Below are 12,994 nucleotides of genomic sequence, written 5' to 3'. Positions count from 1 at the left end.
ACCTCAGTGGCAAGTTCCCAAACGCCACTTTTTCTCACGGAAGGCGATTCCGGCTCTCTACCGCCATGTGGAAGGCAATGTCCATGCCTCGCTGGACAGGGCGTTCAGTGGTAAGAGCTTGTTTTTTTTTCCCCACACTAGTGGGCCATGATCAGGGATGCATGCACTGTCCTGTCACCATTTGAGGAGGCCACGAGGATGGTGAGCAGTGACAGTGCATGCATCAGTGAGACTGTCCCTCTTATTCACATGTTGGAGCACACGCTGCATGGAATAATGGACAGGGCCCTTGAGGCAGAACAGAGGGAGCAAGAGGAGGACTCCCTTACCTCTCAAGGCCCCCTTTATCCAGACAGTGTTCCTGCTTGCCCGCCTATCGCACAGGAAGAGGAGGAGGAGTAGGAGGATTGTGTCAGCATGGAGGTGGAGCCAAGCACTCGGCATCAGCAGCAGTCTTCAAGGGATCAATTACAGTCCCAAGGAACCCATGGACTTGTACGTGGCTGGGATGAGGTGGCTGAGGTGGCTGCGGATCATGTCGTCCTCAGTGACCCAGAGGACTCCGCACCGAATGCCTCGGCAAACCTACGTTGTATGGCCTCTCTGATCCTGCAAAGCCTGCGGAAGGATCCTCGTATTCGTGCTTTTAAGGAGAGGGATCATTACTGGCTGGCAACTCTCCTTGATCCACGTTACAAGAGGGAGCAGAAGATGAAACATCTTCGGGAGGCCTTGCAGAAAGGTCTGTGCAACGCGTTCCCAGAACCTGGGGGGTTACAAAATCCAGGTCCTGGACAACGTGTTGCTGAGGCTTCGGTCAGTCACAGAAGGAGCGGTGGAGAAGGTGGCCGTCTGACCGATGCGTTCAGACAATTTTTTTTTAGGTATGACCGGTTCCAGCAACCATCGCCAGCGTCTGTTTTACATGGTGCGGGAATACCTAGGGGCAAGATCAGACTTGGACACTTTTCCCACCGAAAATCCTCTGGCTTACTGGGTTTTGAGGATGGATCACTGGCCAGAGCTTGGACAGTAAGCAATTGAGCTATTGGCTTGTCCTGCATCCAGCGTTCTTTCAGAACACACATTCAGTGCTGCTGGAGGCTTTGTAACCGATCACAGGGTGCGCCTCTCCACCGACTCGGTAGATCGACTGACCTTCATAAAAATAAATCAGGCTTGGATCACCACCAGCTACCAAGCACCTGATGCTGATGTAACTGAATAATTTTTTTTTAAATGTCAGATCCCTTCAAGACTGCCTATGCTGATGCTGAGTGACTATACTCGTATGCTTGCTGAGTGACTATCCTTTTCCTCCTCAATGATCATGCTGATAGCTTGTTAAGCCCCGTACACACGGTCGGATTTTCGGCCAACCAACTTCAAAATCCGGCACTTTTCAAATTTCTCCGACCGTGTGTACGTTCCATCGGACCAACTTTTTTGGCTTAAATCGGACAAAAAGTTGGGTCTGTGAACGGACCAACTTTCTGTTCCGAAAAGTCCGATTGTGCAAAGTGCGACCGTGTGTACAGAAAACAATCGGACTTTACAAAAAAATATAAATGCGCATGCCCCGAAATAAAGAGCACCCGGAAGCCATCTGTCTAGTAAAACTAGCGTTCGTATTCGAAAATGCTCATTCGTCACGCGGCAAGTTTCGAAATCTCAAATAGCAGCGCATATTCTTTTTTTCTTTAGAATGTCCTAATATGTACATCTGCTCAACTGGTGATACGGACGGATTAAAAACAAATGTATTTACTTTGGATTAGTGTATTTTCTGGATATGAATCCAGCCTTTTTTTTGTTATTTCTTTGAAATTCCAAACCACAAAATATCCACAATTCTTTATGCTGGGCAAAGTAATAACTACTCTATTCGTGTCCCTTCAATTTTAGCAAAGGGCCTGCCTACTCACAAACTGACATTTGACTTTCCACACATAATCCACGAGTTTTTAGCATCATCCTTTTATTTTGCAAAAAATGGGAAAAAGAATAACAGATCCAAATACAAAACAACAGGAAGGCAGCAATTGAAGAACTGGTTGACTTGGCAAAGCCTCTGTACCCCAGGGCATACATAAATTAGGTTAGAATCTCCAAACTTGGGGACCTGAGCATGAACTTAAATATAAGGAGCCCAAGAAGATTGTGGTCTCCAAAAGATGGGGAGCAGCAGCAGCAGCAGACATATATGTGCCCAGGCTGTGGTACTTCAACAGGCTGATATTTCTGCATACCAAACTGAACCACGGCCAACACTCTCCACACTTCACACCTCATCAGCTGAGGCCTTATATTTTTTAACACTCCCACCACAATACAAAAAACAATAATAGATTAAAACTAAAGATTTTATGCCATTATTCGAGCATTTTTTGTTAAGCCAAACCTAAAAATACATACTCAACTACAAATAATAGAAAAAATATGTTCAAAATCATATATATTTCAATATAAATTAGTATCCCCTAAAATCGGGGCTCTGAGTTGGCCACTGACCCCCATGCTGCTGTGGTGGGTTGGCTTGCTGGGGTGGGTTGGCTTGCTGGGGTGGGTGGGCTGGCTGGGGTGGGTAGGTTGGCTGGGGTGGGTAGGTTGGCTGGTGTGGGTAGGCTGGGTGTGCTTGGAAGCTTGTCTGGGGTTGGTAGGCTGTCTGTTGTTGGTAGGCCTGTTGTACATTGGCTGGAGGTGTGTGTTCGAAATCACAGACATGTGAAATAGGGGTTAGCTCCCGTTTCCTGGCCTTGCTAAGGAGCTGGACCATGATCCCCTCACATAGCTCCCTTTGATCGGCATCAATTTCCCGTAGTTTGTTTGCTATAAAACAGCCAAACCCTTCTGCACTATCGGGTGCTGTGGTGATGACCGATGTGGCCCTACTCAGAAATTCAGCCGTGGCATCATCCAGATGTTGTCTCTTCTTGGCCCTTTTCCTAGGAGGGTTCAGTGTAGGGATTCTACAGTGTGTGAACTGTCTGCTGGGCCCAGCCTCTTCTTGGCTGGCAACGTCCTGTGTCTGAAAAAGGAGCATCATTTTTTTTTCTTGCCATCATAACAACACATTAACATCATAGTATATCTGAATGCACATATTCTCAGGAATACTATACCTGTGTCAAGCTGAGCTCCTCCTCCTCCTCCTCCTCCTCCTCCTCATCCTGAGTTGGTTCAGCCTCAGTATCTGTGGCCTCTGCTGATGCGGATGCAAGTGTGGACAGATGTTTTCGTGGCTCAGTTTGGTCCTTTAAAAACATCAGGCTGCTGAAGTACCATAGCTTGGGCACATACACATCATCTGCTGCAGCTCCCGATCTTTTTGAACACTCAATCTTCTTGAGCTCCCTCAGAAAAGTGCTCCTCAGGCTCCCAATTTTTGCTTTTATTTGGGTCTCGTTGGCCCTGGGGTACACAGTCTTTGCTTCTGCCACCAGTTCATCAATTGCTGCCTGCCTTTTATTTTTATTGGAGTAGTCTTTATTGGTGACCTGCCACAGACATGTGTGTGATCTATAGAGATCAATAAAAGCAGTGATGAAGGCTTTTGAATTAAGCTTTCCACCCTTTGCTTTCGGGATTTTTTGGATGAGATATCTGCAATAAAGGATACAATACAACCAATAAGTGCTTGCTGTAACTTCATAACCTGCTTATACAATCTCTGTTTGCTCTAAGCTAAATCATGCAGTAACCACTAGTGTCCCAATGTATTCACCTACCTTCGTTCTGCGTATACCTTCGGCTGCACGTAGAGTCGTTCCGTTGGGTTCGTGCATGCGTCCGTGACATCGAGCGCTCGTTCTTGATTTATATAGCCTACGCATGCGTGAAGCTTCGCTCTACGTGCGTCATGACGCTGGGGCGGGACCACAATCCTTTTTCTTCATGCGACATTCTGGGATGTGTGAGGGAGAATGTGATGGCGGAACCCACGAAAACGAATAGGCCCCGCAGTGGAGGCGTTTATAGAAAACACAAGGCCACCCCCATGAGCAAGGGGGAGATGGTGGAGATGGTTCGCATCTTTGAGAAGTACGATTACGATTGTAAACTCGAAAATTATGATAGGCCCAACAGCCATAAAGACTGGGTTCTGGAGAAGGTCCTCGCGGTATTGGAAGGAGATTATGGTATCCAACGAACGAAAGACCAAATCCGCAAACGATGGTCAGATTTGAAGCACAGAGAGCAAGAAAATTTAGAAGCCATTCACCGCACCATTATCAAAAGAAGTAAGTACATGTAATTATAGAATTTTCTTTATCGTACATCACGGGACACAGAGCTGCATAGCCATTACATGTGTGTTATAGAGTCTACCTTCAGGTGATGGACACTGGTGTAATCAATTAAACAGGAAGTTCCCTCCCTATATAACCCCTCCCCTACTGGGAGTTCCTCAGTTTTTTCATCAGTGTCTAAGGTGTTGGTCACGAGTTAACATGTGCTCTTAGGAGCGCCACTGGAGGGATCCATGCTGGATGTAAAAAGCCTCCATAAATCCGGATCCGTCCAAGGTGCTTCATAGCCAAAGTGGACGGTACCCGGGCCTCGGTACGAAGAACGAGGTTTAGCCTATAATGCCTCTCTGCGGAGGGCTGGATCCTGGGTTCCAGAACTTTGTGCCTTCTAAGGACCAAATGTTTTTTCTGCTGCCAGGGTGCTATATAGGTCCAGGGGTGTGGTGTTCCTGCCATGGACCCCGGTCCCTGAAGGTCTAGGACTATACCCACGGTGAAGGGGGAAGATTGGGCCTCTTGCTGGCAATACCCTGCAGCGTGGAAAGGTAAGAGAGGGACCTACGGGACTTGGTTCGACAGTAGGTCTTCTGTAGGGGACTATGGGTCTCGCCTATATTATGTTTTTATGCATGGGCAATGTAAACCACAATGTCTTTTGAGACGGGATGGCTCAGGGCACCCATATACCTCCCCTAGCCGGCAGGTAGCCTGGGCCACTATGTCTGTTCAGACAGGATGGCTGTAGTACCCATATATCTCCCCTTGAAGGGGCTGGTACATAAAAAAAAAAAATGCCCTTAATCCTATGCAAAGCATTGTCTTCCATGAGTAGCTGCAAGTCTTATCTGTTTTTCCACTACTATGGGCAGTAAAAGACATGCCTGATGTTTTCGCTTACCATGCTTTCCAAAGACGGAAGCCTAAGTGTTAGCTGGTCTATTGTGCGTCCCACTTCCTCAGCTTCAGGCTCTACCATGTCGCACGTGCTCACCGGCTCAGTGCAGTCGCAGAGAGGGCTCTTCAAAAAGGCCCAGACGTCAGAGCTCTGTAAAGCTAGGGGGACACAAACTCAAGCACCTTGTGTGAGTTGGATACAGATTCATCTAAGACGCCTACTCCGCATCCAGCTGTGCAGATTAGCAGGCATTGTTGCTGCCAGACTATGTTCAGCTGTTGATGCACCTGGGTTAAGCTCCTCTGCTTTTAGCTTAGGACTTTGGTCTCCCCATTGAATAAGGTCAGGGGTAGGAATATAAAAAGGAATCGCCACCTGAACCTGGTGGCCCCATATTCTCCCCTGTAGAGACAGCTCACAGATTGAGCCATCAGACATGTCAGGCAATCAATGCAGCCTCCCCCAACATTGCAGCCACTCTGCATGTGTTTTGTTTTTTGCATCACATTTGTTGTTCTACAAGAGGTTAACTGCTATGTTCGCAGCATCCTCACAAGAAGCAAAAAAAAAAAGCAGGGTGTGTCCCTTTTCCTGCTTTAATCCTTAAACAAAGGGATTAGAAGAGCTGGGGATGAAGGTTCACTGTCAGAGGACAGGAGACAGGAGCTGCAGCCTAACGAGGAGTAAGCTATCAATAGCCCTACAGGTTCTGATTGCACCTGCAGTCTTTTCAGAGATTCATGCTGCATATAATTTCCCTCTGCCTACTCGGCCAAAGCCTCTATCTTCTCCTTAGAGTGTAAAGAGAGGTTTTCCTATAGGTGGCTAGTAAGACCTCCATATGGTCCTCAGCCTGGTGTCGGCTTCAGGCTAACCAAATGCACATCTGAGGGATGCACAGTTGCTGGTACACATTGCTAACGTCTCTTAATTGAGGAAACGCACATCTACAGAGGATAACTTCCTTTTTACCAGTCCGCATGTTGCATAAGATACATGAGTTTGGAATGCATGTGGGATAAAAACAAGTAACAAAGCATGTTTTATTGTGGATCGCATAAGGATACATGTTTCTGTCTGTATGGTGTTGCATGTTTGTTAGAGTTGCATAGAAATGCTTGAGTGCATTAAGATGCTAGTTACCTGATCACTCAAGTCCTGGATTACCCAAGGATATTGGGTCACACAGAGAGACTTGTTTCCACAGAAAGGCCTAAAATCGCATAAAGACGATTGTATGTATAAAAATGCTGGGTCACACACACATGGTTACCTGATCACCCAAATCCTTGATTACCCAAGGATGTTTGGTCACACAGAAGTGGTTTGTTTCCACAGAAATGCCTAAAATTGCATAAAGTTGCTTGGATGCAAAAAAGATGCTGCATCACACATGGTTACCTGATCATCTGCGTCCTGGATTACCGAAGGATATTTGGTCACACAGAGAGGCTTGTTTCCACAGAAGTGCCTAAGTTCGCATAAAGATGCTTGTATGCATAAAAATGCTGGAATCACACATGATTACCTGATCACCCAAGTCCTTGATTCCCCAAGGATATTTGGTCACACAAAGAGGCTTGTTTCCACAGAAATGCCTAGAATCGCATAAAGAAGCTCGAAGGCATAAAAATGCTGGAATCACACATGATTACCTAATCACCCAAGCCCTTGATTCCCCAAGGATATTTGGTCACACAAAGAGGCTTGTTTCCACAGAAATGCCTAGAATCGCATAAAGAGGCTTGAAGGCATAAAAATGCTGAATCACACATGATTACCCGATCACCCAAGTCCTTGATTACTCGAGGATATTTTGGTCGCACAGAGAGGCTTGTTTCTACAAGAATGCCTAAAGATCGCTTAAAGATGCTTGAATGCAAAAATAAGCTGGATCACACATGGTTGTCGGATCAACAGCGTCCTGGATTACCCAAGGATACTTGATCACATAGAGAGGCTTGTTTCACAGAAATGCCTAAAGTCGCATTAAGATGCTTGAGTGCATAAGGATGCTGGATCACACAAGGGTTCTTGTCCGCACAGTAGTGCTTAAAATGCATAAGATGTTGATCGCATGGAAGATGCTGAATCGCATAAGGATGCATGATTAATTTAAAGTGGTACATGGCGGCCTAATTAAGCAATACAGGATTCCTTGTGTTTGCATAGAAATACGTGTCTGCATGGGTTCATGTTGCACATTGTTGCATAACACGTTTATATCGCATGCTTGCTTGCAAGATGCTTGTTCCAGAGCACACATGCTATATGCATGTTTTTCTTAAAACATATTTATATGAATTCATGCTTCCAGGAACACACGCTGCCATGTACACACACTTCCATTGAGGCATATGGCTTTAACACTTGCCACATACACACATGGGGAGCCAGTTGCATATGTGTTTATTTACTTGGGTCTGCAGAGGTTGTCTGCGTTTCGCAGGGGAACAGCACTATCTCCAGTTGGTGGTCTTGCCCTTTTGGGTTAGCCTCCGTGCCTGGGTTGTCAGGGTGCTAGGGCCCGCCTCTAGCAGGTCTGTAGGCCCAGGGTATAGCAGTAATGGCATACCGAAGCAAACTCCTGCTGATGGGTCAGTCAGTAGCATGGCTGGACCTAAGGGTGTCCAGCATGGTCAAGTATCTGGAACTCTAAAGATACATTCTTTCATTTGACAAGAAGCTGGGTATGTTTGGCACAGTCCAAAAAGGAGAGTTTTTTTTTTTGGCCTCAGACAAGACCATCGCTATAAGAAAACTGGTCTATGTGGTCACGGCAAGGAACAGTTCCTTACTTTTGGCCTTTTGATTAAGGCACTAGGGAAGATGCTGGCTTCATTCAAGACAGTTCCCTATACTAACTTTTATTCAGGGCTGTTATAAACAGTATTTTGTCGGCCTAGAAAGAGTGGATCTTGACCTAGCATTATCCAAAGAACCCGGTCCCAGAGATATGCTGGAATTCCTCTTGGTGATTCTTAACTAAAAGGGTTTGCCAGGTCAGGAAGAGACCATGGCCCAGGGGAAGTAGTCAAGCTCCAAGGGAGCCTTATCTGTCAGCTAGAGCTACCGATGGAGCATCTGGCTTAGGGGCCTGAACGTTCAGGTGGCAGGTTGGTTCTGTCAGAGTACAATCAGACTATGCCATACTAGTGATTTACTTAATTTACCAAGGAGGAGCTTGTGCCTTGCCTATTGGCATTCGTCATTTCATGAAATGCAGAATTGGCAGGCGATTCGCTGGAGCCGTCAACAAGTGTCTCCGGGAGAATGACCCACACCCCGACTGTTTTCCTGACCAAATGTCACAGAAATAGTACCCTGTACATAAGATGTATTGGCGTCCAGGCTCAACAAGAGATTGAACAGCTTGGGGTCAAGGATAAAAGATCCACCCGCATGCGGGGCATATGTGTTTTTAATCCGAGGGGGGGGACCAGTTGTCACTGGTTGTGTCTCTCCCCCCAGTGCCGCGACTTTTGTGGCTTCTATGCAACATTTAGAGGAGAACGTAAGCTGGCCTGATTACTCCGGCATAACCCTGACGACCTCTCGGTGCAGGAACAGTAAGGGTGGTAGTAGAGGACCCACAGTCCCTTACATCTTGTCCAGGCCTACTTTGCAGGGGGTATTACATTCTGCCTTGCAACAGGTGAATTAATGGTCTGGCTATTATAGACCACATTCTCGAGGATCGGGGCTTTCAGAATCAGCGGCAATTCCCTTGATTCATACAAGAGAGCTGGCCTCCAGGACCAGATAGCCTACGGTCTGGAAGGCCCATGTTCCTGGTGTGAAACCAGATGGTGGCATCCGTGGAAGTTTGTCAAAGGTAAAATTCCTGCCTTCCTACATTTGGAAAGGAGACGGAGCTAGCCTTAAGTTATATCAAGGATCCGATCTCGGCCTTGCTTCCAAAGGTCGATTACTTCACACTCTTTGGTCCGGGCTGTTATGCACGTCACCCCTTGTATAAGTCCACCAGTTAGGTCGCCCTTGTGCTCGGAGGATTGGCTCTAGTTTTGTCGGCTTACAGGGTCAGCTCCTTGGGCCGATGCACCATATTTCCCTTCATCCTTTAACAAGGGAATTGGTGTTCTTGGTTGTGGTAGCCTCCAAGAGTTTCAGTATTGGCAACTTTCTTGGTATAGAGCCATACTCAATTATTCTTACAAGTAGAGTGATTTTCATCCTCACCCAACCTTATTTATTAGAAGGATCTAGTATTCATTTGAATCTAGATATTCTTACCTTCCCTTTTTTCAAAACCTTGTTTCACGGAAGGAAAGGTTATTGCTTTTCTCTCAATTGAGATGAGAGCAGTTAAATACCTATCTGAAGGTTTCAGATATAGAAAGCTGACGTTTTTATTGGGCTGCCAGAAGACCCTAGATGGGCAGGCAGTGTTCAGGTCAGCTATTAAAATGGTTACACTCTCTCTCTCGTTGGAGTAAGAAGGGTCTAGGCCTATCTGAAGCGGCTGCTCGGATACGGAAAACTGATGTTGTTGCGCTACCAGGAGGCCCCAGGAAAGGGCAGGCAGCGTCTAAAATCAACTGTTTTTAAGGTTGATTCATCAGGTTATTATTCAGGCTTGTGGTTAGAGTAGGATTCCCCCTGTTTTTTTGTGGGGGTGCTCCCTACCGGGATGGTAAGCGCTTTATGCGCAATGCATTTCCAAGCCTTTATGACGCAGATTTTCAAGGCCGCAACTTGGTCATCTGTGCTTACGTTCACTAACTCCTATCAGGTGAACATAAGACGGCAAGAGGATGCAGCTTTTTGGCGCAGTATGCTGCAGGCAGCGTTATAGGTCCTCACGTCTGATGGCGGTCTGCGTTGTTGGTGTCTCCCTCCCCTCAGTAAGCATTGCTTTGGGACATCCCACATAGTAATGAATATGCAGCTCTGTGTCCCGTGATGTACGATAAAGAAAATAGGATTTTTATAACAGCTTACCTGTAAAATCCTTTTCTTGGAGTACATCACGGGACACAGAGCTCCCACCCCTCTTGTTTGGGGATATTGGGACACTTATTGCTTTGCTACAAAAACTGAGGAACTCCCAGTAGGGGAGGGGTTATATAGGGAGGGAACTTCCTGTTTAATTGATTACACCAGTGTCCATCACCTGAAGGTAGACTCTATAACCCACATAGTAATGAATATGCAGCTCTGTGTCCCGTGATGTACTCCAAGAAAAGGATTTTACAGGTAAGCTGTTATAAAAATCCTATTATTTGTCTGTACATTATAGATGGATGAAATTTAATGAGTTATTTTTCTGGTGGGGCCTACAGAAGAAGTTAATGGAAGTTTAAAAGCAGTTCATTACAATTGTAAAGTTTTTATTATGTCTTGGCTACTTTTGTCAAATCCTTAATATACTGTATTCAAATTTTTTCAACAGGACAAAGGCACAGAGAAAGACACCACAGGGGACAAAGGGAGGCTTCCCTTGGCCGGGCTCCAACAGGGGAGAGAACAGGGGAGACAACAGGCCCCAAATCTGCCCCAAAACGTAAGTTAATAAAAATGCTTATGTGCTTTTGCCAGTGACAGGGGTGTTTAGAGATAGGACAAACGCCATGGTGTCAGGAATGAACTTAAGGGGTACATTACACTTTATGTTAGATGCGTGGCTCATCACTAACCATTAATGACACATTTGCAGGGTAGACATGGGTAGAGGAGAGGCCCTGGGGATCAGAGTCACACAGAGTCACGCCTGCTAGATTTCACATCATATAAACCATATTGCCATAGCAAACAAGAGTGATGGGTGTCATCTGCCTGAGTTGTTTAATGTGGCCTATATATAGACATGTCTTCATACATTTTATATGACATCATACTCCTGTTCCCTAGCATTGCGTTTATTGTAATAATGCATAGTGTAGTGCACTAGTGTGGCGCAAACTGGTTCACCAGGGCAAGGTTGGTGGACTTTAAAAGCAGCACATGTGATTATGTTAATATAATGTAATTTTGGCGAGGATTCATAGATGATTTATTCTTTCATTTTAGAGGATTGTGAGTGTGCTCAACACCAACCTTTGCAGGATTTGGAGGATAGTGCCGGACCCAGCAAAGAGCCACCAGTCGACAGCACCTCCCCAGACACCAGATATGCTGATGGTGAAGGAGTGCAAGAAATGCAAGATGAGCCTTCGGAGGTTGTTGTTTGCCCCAGTAAGTTTTTGGAACATGTGCCTTGCAAAATCAACACCTGTTTCTTTTTTCTAGGTCCACACCACACACGCCTACACCACAATAGCAAATTATTTAGTGTATTCAACATTTGAGCATGTAGAAGGGAGAGGTGGCAGTGGTGTTTAGGTAGATGCATGTGAAGACACATGGATATGCACCTGGCACAAGATTTACAGAGTATTATCTGTAGTGTGTACATTCACTAGTAGTGTAGGTGTATTATGAAGATGAAAAAGGTTGTTAGGACTAATTGAGTGTCTAGGTTTAGGTAAGTATTTCCTGAAAATAGACCCCATTGTTAATTTTTCATTTTTTTTGGATTGCCTCAGTCACTTGACCATCAAACACATGAAAATTTTTTGTCTTTTTCCAAGGCCACCAACTACCAGGATGCACTATTGGTCGGATCAGTGCTGATATGCTGCAGGCAATGACAGAGCTGGAAAATCTCAAGGAGGCTGCCACTGGTGTTCAGAGACGAATCCGGGATTATTACGACCTGTTAGCAAAATTTTAGTTGTTTTCTATCGTTGTTTTCTAATTACAAATGTTCCCTCGTGTTCAAGGTTTTATCATGGAAATATTTGTAATTAGCCTTGTTTGCACATGCTCAGTTTGTGATAATTCAAAGAATTTGCACTAATTCTATTTGCACTACGCACATTTTTGAAAATGTGTCTTTTTTCGCCAAAAAAAAAGTTTTAATGGTTGGTCATTACCACAAAATGACTATCTTTATGTGTGATTTCAGGGTCTCAGCTGAGTGTTTATCCACTCTTCTTCTCCTGGTGCCTACAAATGTCATTTTGTAATTTTTTAAGGGCTTGACCTTAAAATCAGACAAAAATGCACATATAGAAATGCCCAATGTATCGAGGACCAAAGTGGAACAACTTATCATTCTGACCCTGGGATTGCACCAGGAGAAGGAGAGTTGATAAAGACTGTGCTAAGGGTCAGTTCACATCAGACGCAGTTCCATTCATTTTGGTGTGCATTTTTGTATGCGACAAAGATGCAGGCACAGGGTTTGACATGCACTCCATTATGGTTCCGGTCGGCTCTAGCTCACAACATGGTAGTCCGTTTCCGGTGATAAGGATAACTACATGTTGTGAGCTACAGCCAACCACAACCCACGGAGCGCATGGAGACCACTGTGCATGCATTTTTGCCACACCCAAAAATGGAACACAGAATGAACAAAAGTGCATCTGGACAGACATTTACATTTGTAAATTTGTTTTTGTTGCGTGAAGAAAGCTGAAAATGGATAAATTTCTTCAAAAAAAACTTGACAATGTCTAGGGCTGAGTTTGAAAAGATGCATGTTTAGCATTTAACCCAAAAAATACACAATTGTGTTATTCCTGAACTACCAATGTTTTTTGATTTTGTAAACTGCCAAAAAGTAACATTGGATTGTGCAGGATTGAACAATTATATTTTTTCAAACATTTTGTGGCTTATTATTTATCTGATCACTACTACCAGTATATTTGCATATGGAAAAGGGGTGTAGCAGAAACAAAAGGCATAATAATAATACACATAGCTGTTTGTAACTTTAGAAAGGCTAATTCAACATTTGCTTGGTTCAAAATATTTTATGGTAATCACAGCAACATTTCAT

This window comes from Rana temporaria, chromosome 1 (assembly GCF_905171775.1).
Source record: "Rana temporaria chromosome 1, aRanTem1.1, whole genome shotgun sequence".
NCBI lineage: Eukaryota > Metazoa > Chordata > Amphibia > Anura > Ranidae > Rana > Rana temporaria.
The sequence above is the reverse complement of the archived record's forward strand: the minus strand, read 5'-3'. Positions refer to the sequence as shown.